The sequence below is a fragment of the Chlorocebus sabaeus genome, chromosome 13 (genome assembly GCF_047675955.1).
Source record: "Chlorocebus sabaeus isolate Y175 chromosome 13, mChlSab1.0.hap1, whole genome shotgun sequence".
Taxonomy (NCBI): domain Eukaryota; kingdom Metazoa; phylum Chordata; class Mammalia; order Primates; family Cercopithecidae; genus Chlorocebus; species Chlorocebus sabaeus.
Window position 1 is genome coordinate 58383860 of NC_132916.1, and position 11740 is coordinate 58395599.

Below are 11740 nucleotides of genomic sequence, written 5' to 3' on the forward strand. Positions count from 1 at the left end.
CAAACTTCTATTATAATTTCCTTATTGATCTATGTATTACCTAAAGGGAAATTTTTAAATTTTGAAATATATACAAATTTTCATATTATATTTGTGTTATTGGGTTATAACTTTACTGGGTTGTGTTCAGGGGACATGTTTGTATAGTTTCAGTACGTTTATATTTCTTGAGATTGGCTTCATGACCCAGTGTTTTTGCATATGTTCTATGTGTGCTCCAAAAATGTTGAGTGGATTATTTCCAAATGTGTGTGTGTGTGAGTGTGAGTGTATGTGTGCGTGGCTGAAATTTTCCTTTGTGCTATGTTAATCTTTCATTTATTGATTTGTTTTAAATGCTTGTTTAACCGAGCTCCAAGAGAGGTTAGTAAACATCCCCATTAGTATTATGGGTTGTAATTTTCTCATTTTGGCTTTATACATTTTGAGGCTATATTGATAGGTACATACAAATGTAAAATTGTTAGATGTTCTTGGTGAACTGATCTTTTACCATTATGAAGTGACTTTCATTATTTTTGGTAATGTCTTCCCTTTTAAAAACTATCTTTTCTAGGTACATTAACGTTCTTTTGGTTAGTATTTGCATGTCATATTGTTTACTTTTGCTTCAATCTTTTTATGTCTTCATATGTTAGATGTGTCTCTTTTTATATTTTTTTATTTTATTTTTCCATAAGTTATTAGGGTGCAGGTGGTATTTGGTTACATGAGTAAGTTCTTTAGTAGTGATTTGTGAGATTTTGGTGCATCCATCTCCCAAGCAGTATACACTGCACCATATTTATTGTCTTTTATCCCTCACCCCCTCCCACTCTTCCCCCCAAGTCCCCAAAGTCCCTTGTATCATTATTTTGCCTTTGCATCCTCATAACTTAGCTCCCACATATCAGTGATAACATACGATGTTTGGTTTTCCATCCCTGAGTTACTTCACTTAAAATAATAGTCTCCAGTCTCATCCAGGTCACTGAGAATGCTGTTAGTTCATTCCTTTTCATGGCTAAGTAGTATTCCATCATATATATATATGTATGTGTATATATGTATATGTACATATGTATATATATACACATGCATGTGCAAGTATCTTTTTTGAATAATGACTTCTTTTCCTCTGGGTATACCCAGTAGTGGGATTGCTGGATCAAATGGTAGTTCTACGTTTAGTTCTTTAAGGAATCTCCACACTGTTTTCAATAGCGGCTGTACTAGTTTACATTCCTACCAGCAGTGAGAAGTGTTCCCTGATCACTGCATCCACACCAGCATCTACCTTTTTTTGATTTTTTGATTATGGCCATTCTTGCAGGAGTAAGGTGGTATTACATTGTGGTTTTTATTTGCATTTCCCTGATCATTAGTGATGTTGAGCATTTTTTCATATGTTTGTTGGTCATTTGTATATCTTCTTTTGAGAATTGTCTATTCATGTCCTTAGCCCACTTTTTGATGAGATTGTTTTTTCTTACTGATTGGTTTGAGTTCATTGTAGATTCTGGATATTAGTCCTTTGCCAGATGTATATGTTGTGAAGATTTTCTCCCACTCTGGCTTATCTGTTTACTCTGCTGACTGTTCCTTTTGCTGTGGAAAGCTCTTTAATAAGGTCCCGGGTATTTATCTTTGTTTTTATTGCATTTGCTTTTGTGTTCTTGGTCATGAAATCCTTGCCTAAGCCAATGTCTAGAAGGGTTTTTCCAATGTTATCTTCTAGAATTTTTATAGTTTCAGGTCTTAGGTTTAAATCCTTAATCCATCTTGAGTTGATTTTTGTATAAGGTGAGTGATGAGGATACAGTTTCATTCTCCTACATGCGGCTAGCCAATTATCCCAGCACCATTTGTTGAAAAGGGTGTCCTTTCCCCACTTCATGTTTTTGTTTGCTTTGTGAAGATCATTGGCTGTAAGTACTGGGGTTTATTTCTGGGTTCTCTATTCTGTTCCACTGGCCTATGTGCCTATTTTTATACCAGTACCACACTGTTTTGGTGACTATGGCCTTATAGTATAGTTTGAAATCAGGTAGTGTGATGCCTCCAGATTTGTTCTTTTTGCTTAGATTGCTTTGGCTGTGAGGGCTCTTTGAGTCCACATGAATTTTAGAATTGTTTTTTCTAACTCTGTGAAGAATGATGGTGGTATTTTGATGGGGATTGCATTGAATCTGTAGATTGCTTTTGGCAGTATAGTCATGTTCACACTATTGATTCTACCTCGGGATGTGTTTCCATTTGTTTGCGTCATCTATGATTTCTTTCAGCAGTGTTTTGTAGTTTTCCTTGTAGAGATCTTTTGACTCCTTTGTTTGGTATGTTCCTAAGTATTTTATTTATTTATTTATTTATTTATTTATTTATTTATTGCAGCTATTGTAAAGAGGGTTGAGTTCTTGATTTGATTCTCTGCTTGGTCACTATTGGTGTACAGAAAAGCAACTGATTTGGGTACATTATTCTTCTATCTGGAAACTTTGTTGAATTCTTTTATCAGTTCTAGGAACTTTCTGGAGGAGTCTTTAGGGTTTTCAATGTACATGATCATATCGTCAGCAAACAGGGACAGTTTGACTTCCTCTTTACCGATTTGGATGCCCTTTATTTCTTTCTCTTGCCTGATTGCTCTGGCTAGGACTTCCAGTACTATGTTGAAGAGGAGTGGTGAGAGTGGGCATCCTCCTCTTGTTCCTGTTCTCAGAGGGAATGCTTTCAACTTTTGCCCATTCAGTATTATATTGGCTGTGGGTTTGTCATAGATGGCTTTTATTACATTAAGGTATGTCTCTTGTATGCCGACTTTGCTGAGGTTTTAATCATAAAGTGATACTGGATTTTGTCAAATGCTTTTTCTTCATCTATTGAGATGATCATGTTGATTTTTGTTTTTAATTCTGTGTATGTGGTATATCGCATTTATTGACTTGCATGTGTTAAACCATCCCTGCATCCTTGTTATGAAACCCACTTGATCATGGTGGATTATCATTTGATATATTGTTGGATTCTGTTAGCTAGTATTTTGTTAAGGATTTTAGCATCTATGTTCATCAAGGATATTGGTCTGTAATTTTCTTTTATGGTTGTGTCCTTTCCTAGTTTTGGTATTAGGATGATGCTGGTTTCATAGAATGAATTAGGGAGTGTTCTTTCTTTCTGTATCTTGTGGAATAGTGTCAAAAAGATTGATACCAATCCTTCTTTGAAGGTCTGGTAGAATTCTGCTGTAAGTCCATCTGGTCCTGGACTTTTTTTTTTGTTGGTAATTTTTAAATTACCATTTCAATCTCGCTGCTTGTTATTGGTCTATTCAAGGCATCTAATTCTTCCTGAGTTATGGTAGGAGGGTTGTATTTTTCCAGGAATTTATCCATCTCTTCTAGGTTTTCTAGTTTGTGTGTGTAAAGGTAATCATAGTAGCCTTGGATGATCTTGTGTATTTCAGTGGTGTCAGTTGTAATATCTCCCATTTCATTTCTTAGTGAGGTTATTTGGATTTTCTCTCTTCATTTCTTCGTTAATCTTGTTAATGATCTATCAATTTTATTTATCTTTTCAAAGAACCAGCTTTTTGTTTCATTTATCGTTTGTATTTTTTTGTTTCAATTTTATTTAGCTCTGCTCTTATCTTGGTTATTTCTTTTCTTCTGTTGGGTTTGGGTTTGGTTTGTTCTTGTTTCTCTAGTTCCTTGATGTGTTCTTTCAGACTTTTTGATATAGGCATGTAGGGCTATGAACTTTCTGCTTAGCACTGCCTTAACTGTATCCCAGAGGCTTTCATAGGTTGTGTCATTATTGTCATTCGGTTAGAAGAATTTTTTAATTTCCATCTTGATTTTGTCTTTGACCCAATGTTCATTCAGGAGCACGTTATTTAATTTCCATGTATTTGCGTGGTTTTGAAGGTTCCTTTTGGAGTTGATCTCCAGTTTTATTCCACTGTGGTCTGAGAGAGTGCTTGATATAATTTCAATTTTCTTAAATTTATTGAGGCTCATTTTATAGCCTATCATTTGGTCTGTCTTGGAGAAAGTTCCATGTGCTGTTGAATAGAACGTATATTCTGCAGTTGTTGGATGAAATGTTCTGTATATATCTGTTAAGTCCATTTGTTCCAAGGTATAGTTTAAACCCATTGTTCATTTGTTGACTTTCTGTCTTGATGACCTGTCTAGTGCTGTCAGTGGAGTAGTGAATTCCCGGAATATTACTGTGTTGCTATCTCATTTCTGAGGTCTATTAGTAATTGTTTTATAAATTTGGGAGCTCCAGTGTTAGGTGCATATATGTTTAGGATTGTGATATTTTCCTGTTGGCCAAGGCTTTTTTTACCATTATATAACGTTCCTCTTTGTCTCTTTTAATTGCTGTTGCTTTAAAGTTTGTTTTGTCTGATATAACAATAGCTACCCCTGCTCACTTTTGGTGTCCATTTGCATGAAATGCCTTTTTCCACTCCTTTACTTTAAGTTTATGTGAGTCCTTATCTGTTAGGTGAGTCTCCTGAAGGCAACAGAGAGTTGGTTGGTGAGTTCTTATCCATTTCTGCAGTTCTATATCTTTTAAGTGGAGCATTTAGGCCATTTACATTCATTGTTAGTATTGAAATGTGAGGTACCATTGCACTCATCATGCTCTTTGTCGTCTGTGTACTTTGGGGTTTTTTTTGGTTGTTGTTTTTTGTTTTTGCTTTTTAAATTGTATTTTTCTTTTATAGGTCCGGTGCAATCTATGCGTTAAAGAGGTTCTGTTTTGATGTGTTTGCAGGATTTGTTTCAAGATTTAGAGCTCCATTTAGCAGTTCTTGTAGTGGTGGCTTGGTAATGGTGAATTCTCTCAGCATTTGTTTATCTGAAAACAACTATCTTTCCTTCATATATGATGCATAGTTTTGCTGGATACAAAATTCTTGGCTGATAATTGTTTTGTTTGAGTAGGCTGAAGAGAGGGCCCCAATCCCTTCCAGCTTATAGGGTTTCTGCTGAGAAATCTGCTGTTAATCTGATAGGTTTCCTTTATACGTTACCAGATGCTTCTGTCTCACAATTCCTAAGATTCTTTCCTTCATCTTTGGATAGCTTGATGACAATGTGCCTAGGCAAAGATCTTTTTGGTGATGAATTTCCCAGGTGTTCTTTGTGTTTCTTGTATTTGCATGTCTAGGTCTCTAGCAAGGCTGGGGAAGTTTTCCTCAATTATGCCCCCAAATATGTTTTCCAAGCTTTCAGAATTGTCTTCTTCCTCAGGAACACTGATTATTCTTAGGTTCAGTCATTTAATATAATCCCAGACTTCTTGGAGGTTTGGTTCATATTTTCTTGTTTTTTTAATTTGTCTTTGTTCGATTGGGTTAATTCAAAGACCTTATCTTCAAGTTCTGAATTTCTTTCTTCTACTTGTTCAATTCTATTGCTGAGACCTTCTAGAGCATTTCACATTTCTAAAAGTGTGTCCAAAGCTTGTGTAATTTTAGATTTTTTTCTTTAAGCTATCTATTTCCTTGAATATTTCTCCCCTCACATCTTGTATCATATTTTTATTTCCTTGCATTGGACTTCGCCTTTCTCTGGTCCCTCCCTGATTAGCTTAATAACTAACCTCCTGAATTCTTTTTCAGGTAAATCAGGGATTTCTTCTTGGTTTGGATCCATTGCTGGTGAACTAGTGTGATTTATGGGGGGTGTTGACAAGCCTTGTTTTGTCATATTACCAGGGTTGGTTTTCTGGTTCCTTCTCATCTGGCAGGCTCTGTCAGAGGGAAGGTCTAGAGCTGAAGGCTGTTGTTCAGATTTTTTTGTCCCACTGGGTGTTCCCTTGATGTAGTACTCTCCCCCATTCCTGTGGATGTGGCTTCTTGTGAGCTGAACTGCAGTGATTGTTGTCTCTTTTCTGGGTCTAACCACCCAGCGAGTCTACTCAGTTCTGGGAGGGTACTGGGACTTGTCTGCACAGAGTCCTTTGATGTGAGCTATCTTTGGGTCTCTCAGCCATAAATACCAGCGCCTATTCCAGTGGAAGTAGTGGAGGGTGCAATGAGCTCTGTGAGGGTCCTTAGCTTTGGTGGTTTCACGCTCTATTTTTGTTCTGGTTGGCCCCTTGCTAGGAGGTGGTGCTTTCCAGAGAGAATCAGCTGTAGAACTGTGGGGAGGGACCAGTGGTGGGTGGGGCCCTAGAACTCCCAAGATTATATGACCTTTGCCTCCCACTACTAGGGTGGGTAGGGAAGGATCATCATGGAGGGTGGAGCTAGGCATAGCTAAGCTCAGACTCTGCTTGGGTGCATCTTGCTGCAGCTACTGTGGGAACAGGGGTGAGATTCTCAGGTCACTGGAGTTGTGTACCTAGGAGGATTATGGCTGTCTCTGCTGAGTCATGCAGGATGTTAGGGAAGTGCGGGAAAGCTGGCAGTCACAGGACTCAACCAGCTCTCAAGCAAACCAAAGGGCCCGTCTCACTCCCCCTGTGCCCCCTGCAACAGCCCCAAGTCTGTTTTCTGATGGAGGGCAAAATGGGCTTGAAAAAGTGCCAGAGGATTTTCACCTCCCAGCTGCGAAAGAAAAGGGCTTGGAGTGGCTGGCAAGATGGCCAAATAGGAACAGCTCTGATCTGCAGCTCCCAGCGACATCAACGCAGAAGGTAGGTGATTTCTGCATTTCCAACTGAGGTACCCAGTTCATCTCACTGAGACTGGTTAGATAGTGGGTGCAGCCCATGGAGGGCAAGTTGAAGCAGGATGGGCCATTACCTCACCTGGGAAGTGCAAGGGGTTGGGGAACTCCCTCCCCTAGCCAAGGGAAGCCATGAGGGACTGTGCGATGAGGAATGGTGCACTCTGGCCCAGATACTACGCTTTTCCCATGGTCTTCACAACCTGCAGACCAGGAGATTCCCTCCAGGCTTACACCACCGGGGCCCAGGGTTTCAAGCACAAAACTGGGCAACCATTTGAGCAGACACCAAGCTAGCTGCAGGAGTTTTTTTCATACCCCAGTGGCTCCTGGAATGCCAGTGGGACAGAACCGTTCACTCCCCTGGAATGTGGGCTGAAGCCAGGGAGCCAAGTGGTCTAGTTCAGCAGAAGCAACCTCCATGGAGCCCAGCAAGCTAAGATCCACTGGCTTGAAATTCTTGCTGCCAGCACAGCAGTCGGAATTCAATCTGGGATGCTAGGGCTTGATGCAGGGAGGGGCATCTGCCATTACTGAGGCTGGAATAGGCGGTTTTCCCCTCACAGTGTAAACAAAGCTGCTGGGAAGTTCAAACTGCGCAGAACCCATCACAGCTCAGCAAAGCCGCTGTAACCGGTCTGTCTCTCTAGATTCCTCCTCTCTGGGCAGGGCATCCCTGAAAGAAAGGCAGCAGCCTGGGGCTTACAGATCAACCTCCCATCTCCCTGGGACAGAGCACCTGGGGGAAGGGGTGGCTGTGGGCAGAGCTTCAGCAGGCTTAAACATTCCTGCCTGCCAGCTCTGAGGAGAGCAGCAGGTCTCCCAGCACAGCACTCAAGCTCTGCTTAGGGACAGACTGCCTCAAGTGGGTCCCTGACCCCCGTGCCTCCTGACTGGAAGACACTTTCCAGCAGGGGTCGACAGATAGGAGAGCTCCAGCTGGCATCTGGCCAGTGCCCCTCTGGGACGAAGCTTCCAGAGGAAAGAACAGGCAGCCGTCTTTGCTGTTCTGCAGCCTCAGCTGGTGAAATAGGCAGAGTCTGGAGTGGACCTCCAGCAAACTCCAGCAGACCTGCAGCAGAGGGGCCTGACTGTGAGAAGGAAAACTAACAAACAGAAAGGAATAGCATCAACATCAGCCAAAAGGATGTCCATACAGAAACTCCATCTGAAACTCACTAACATCAAAGACCAAAGGTAGATAAATCCACGAAGATGAGGAGAAACCAGTGCAAAAAGGCTGAAAATTCCAAAAACCAGAATGTCTCTTCTCTTTCGAAGGAACCCAGGTCCTCAAGAGCAAGGGAACAAAACTGGACAGAGAATGAGTTTGACGAATTGATAGAAGTAGGCTTCAGAAGGTGGCTAATAACAAATTCCTATGAGCTAAAGAAGCACATTCTAACCCAATGCAAGGAAGCTAAGAACCTTGAAAAAAAGTTAGAGGAATTGCTAACTAGAATAACCAGTTCAGAGAAGAACATAAATGACCTGATGAAGCTGAAAAACACAGCGTGAGAACTTCATGAAACATACACAAGGATCAATAGCCAAATCAATCAAGTGGAAGAAAGGATATCAGAGATTAAAGATCAACTCAATGAAATAAAGCGAGAAGAAAAGACTAGAGAAAAAAGATGAAAAGGAACAAGCAAAGCCTCCAAGAAATATGGGATTATGTAGAAAGACCAAACCTATGGTTGATTGGTGTACCTGAAAGTGACGGGGAGAATGGAAACAAGTTGGAAAACACACTTCAGGCTATTATCCAAGAGAACTTCCCCAACCTAGCAAGACAGGCTAACAACCAAATTCAGGAAATACAGAGAACACCACAAAGATACTCCTTGAGAAGAGCAACCCCAAGACACATAATCATCAGATTCACCAAGGTTGAAATGAAGGAAAAAATGTTAAGGGCAGCCAGAAAGAAAGGTAGGGTTACCCACAAAGGGAAGCCCATCAGACTAACAGTGGATCTCTCTGGAGAAACCCTACAAGCCAGAAAATAGTGGGAGTCAAAATTCAACATTCTTAAAGAAAATAATTGTCAACCCAGAAATTAATATCCAGCCAAAGTAAGCTTCATAAGCAAAGGAAAAATAAAATCCTTCACAGAAAAGCAAATGCTGAGAGACTTTGTCACCACCAGGCCTGCCTTATAAGAGCTCCTGAAGGAAGCACTAAACATGGAAAGGAACAACCGGTACCAGCTACTGCAAAAACTTACCAGGTTGTAAAGACCATCGACACTATGAACAAACTGCATCAACTAACAGGCAAAATAACCAGCTAGCATCATAATGACAGGATCGAATTCACATATAACAATATTAACCTGAAATGTAAATGGGCTAAAGTCCCCCAGTTAAAACACACAGACTGGCAAATTGGATAAGATTCAAGAGCCATCGCTGTGCCGTATTCAGAAGACTCATCTCATGTGCAAAGACACACGTGGGCTCAAAATAAGCAGATGGAGGAATATTTACCAAGCAAATGGAAAGCAAGAAAAAGCAGGGGTTGCAATCCTAGTCTCTGATAAAACAGACTTTAAAGCAACAAAGATCAAAAAAGACAAAGAAGGGCATTACATAATGATAAAGGGATCAATGCAACAAGAAGCGTTAACTATCCTAAATATATATGCACCCAATACAGGAGCACCCAGATTCATAAAGCAAGTTCTTAGAGACCTACAAAGAGACTTAGACTCCCACCCAATAATAGTGGGAGACTTTAACACCCCACTGTCAATATTAAACAGATGAATGAGAAAAAAGTAACAAGGATATTCAGGACTTGATCTCAGCTCTGAACCAAGCAAAACTAATAGACATCTACACAACTCTCCACCCCAAATAAACAGAACATACATTCTTCTCAGTACCACATGACACTTATTCTAAAATTGACCACATAATTAGAATTAAAACACTCCTCAGCAAATGCAAAACAACAGAAATCATAGCAGTCTCTCAGTCCACAGTGCAATCAAATTAGAACTCAGGATTAAGAAACTCACTCAAAACCACACAACTACATGGAAACTGAACAACCTGCTCCTGAATGACTACTGGGTAAATAATGAAATTAAGGCAGAAACAGATAAGTTCTTTGAAACGAATAAGGACAAAGACACAACGTACCAGAATCTCTGGGACACAACCAAAGCAGTGTTTAGAGGGAAATTTATAGCACTAAATGCCCACAGGAGAAAGCAGTAAAGATCTAAAATCAACACCCTAACATCACAATTAAAAGAATTAGAGAAGCAAGAGCAAACAAATTCAAAAGCTACCAGAAGACAAGAAATAACTAAGATAAGAGCAGAACTGAAGGAGATAGAGACACAAAAGACCCTTTAAAAAATCAATGAGTCCAGGAGCTGGTTTTTTGGAAAGATCAACAAAATAGATAGACTGCTAGTCATACTACTAAAGAAGAAAAGAGAGAAGAATCAAATAGACACAGTAAAAAATAGTAAAGGGGATATCACCACTGATCCCACAGAAATACAAACTACCATCTGAGAATACTATAAACACCTCTATGCAAATAAACTTGAAAATCTAGAAGAAATGAGTAAATCCCTGGACACATACATCCTCCCAAGACTAAATTGGGAGTAAGTCGAATCCCTGAATAGACCAATAACAAGTTCTGAAATTGAGGCAGTAATTAATAGCCTACCAACCAAAAAAAGCCCAAGTCCAGATAGAGTCACAGCTGAATTCTACCAGAGGTACAAAGAGGTGCTGGCACCATTCCTTCTGAAACTATACCAAACAATAGAAAAAGAGGAACTCCTCCCTAACTCATTTTATGAGGCCAGCATCATCCTGATACCAAAACCTGGCAGAGACACAACAAAAAAAGAAAATTGCAGGCCAATATCCCTGATGAACATCAATGCGAAAATCTTCAATAAAATACTGGAAAACCGAATCCAGCAGCACATCAAAAAGCTTATCAAGCACGATCAAGTCGGCTTCATCTCTTGGATGCAAGGCTGGTTCAACATATGCAAATCAATAAATGTAATTCATCACATAAACAGATCCAGTGACAAAAGCCACATGATTATCTCAATAGATGCAGAAAAGGCCTTTGATAAAATTCAACACCCCTTCATGCTAAAAACTCTCAATAAACTAGGTATTGATGGAATGTATCTCAAAATAATAACAGCTATTTATGAAAAACCCACAGCCAATATCATACTAAATGGGCAAAACCTGGAAGCATTCCCTTTGAAAACCAGCAGAAGGATGCCCTCTCTCACCACTCCTATTCAGCATAATATTGGAAGTTCTGGCCAGGGCAATCAGGCAAGAAAAATAAATAAAGGGTATTCAGATAGGAGGAGAAGAAGCCAAATTGTCTCTGTTTCCAGATGACATAATTGTCTATTAGAAATCCCCATCATCTCAGCCCTAAATCTCCTTAACCTGATAAGCAACTTCAGCAAAGTCTCAGGATACAAAAATCAATGTGCACAAATCACAGGCATTCCTATGCACCAATAACAGACAAACAGAAAGCCAAATCATGAGTGAACTCCCATTCACAATTGCTACAAAGAGAATAAAATACCTAGGAATCCAACTTACAAGGGATGTGAAGGACCTCTTCAAGGAGAACTACAAACCACTGCTCAAGGAAATAACAGAGGACACAAACAAATGGATAAACATGCCATCCTCATGGATAGGAAGAATCAATATCATGACAATGGCCATTCTGCCCAAAGTAACTTATAGATTCAATGCTATCCCCACCAAACTACTATTGAATTTCTTCACAGAATTAGGAAAAACTACTTTAAATTCCATATGGAACCAAGAAAGAGCCTATATAGCCAAGGCAATCCTAAGTAAAAAGAACAAAGCTGGAGGCATCACACTACCTGACTTCAAACTATACTACAAAGCTACAGTAACCAAAACAGCATGGTACTGGTACCAAAACAGATATATAGACCAATGAGACAGAACAGAGGCCTCAGAAATAACAGTACACATCTACAGCCATCTGATCTTTGACAAACCTGACAAAAACAAGCAGTGGGGAAA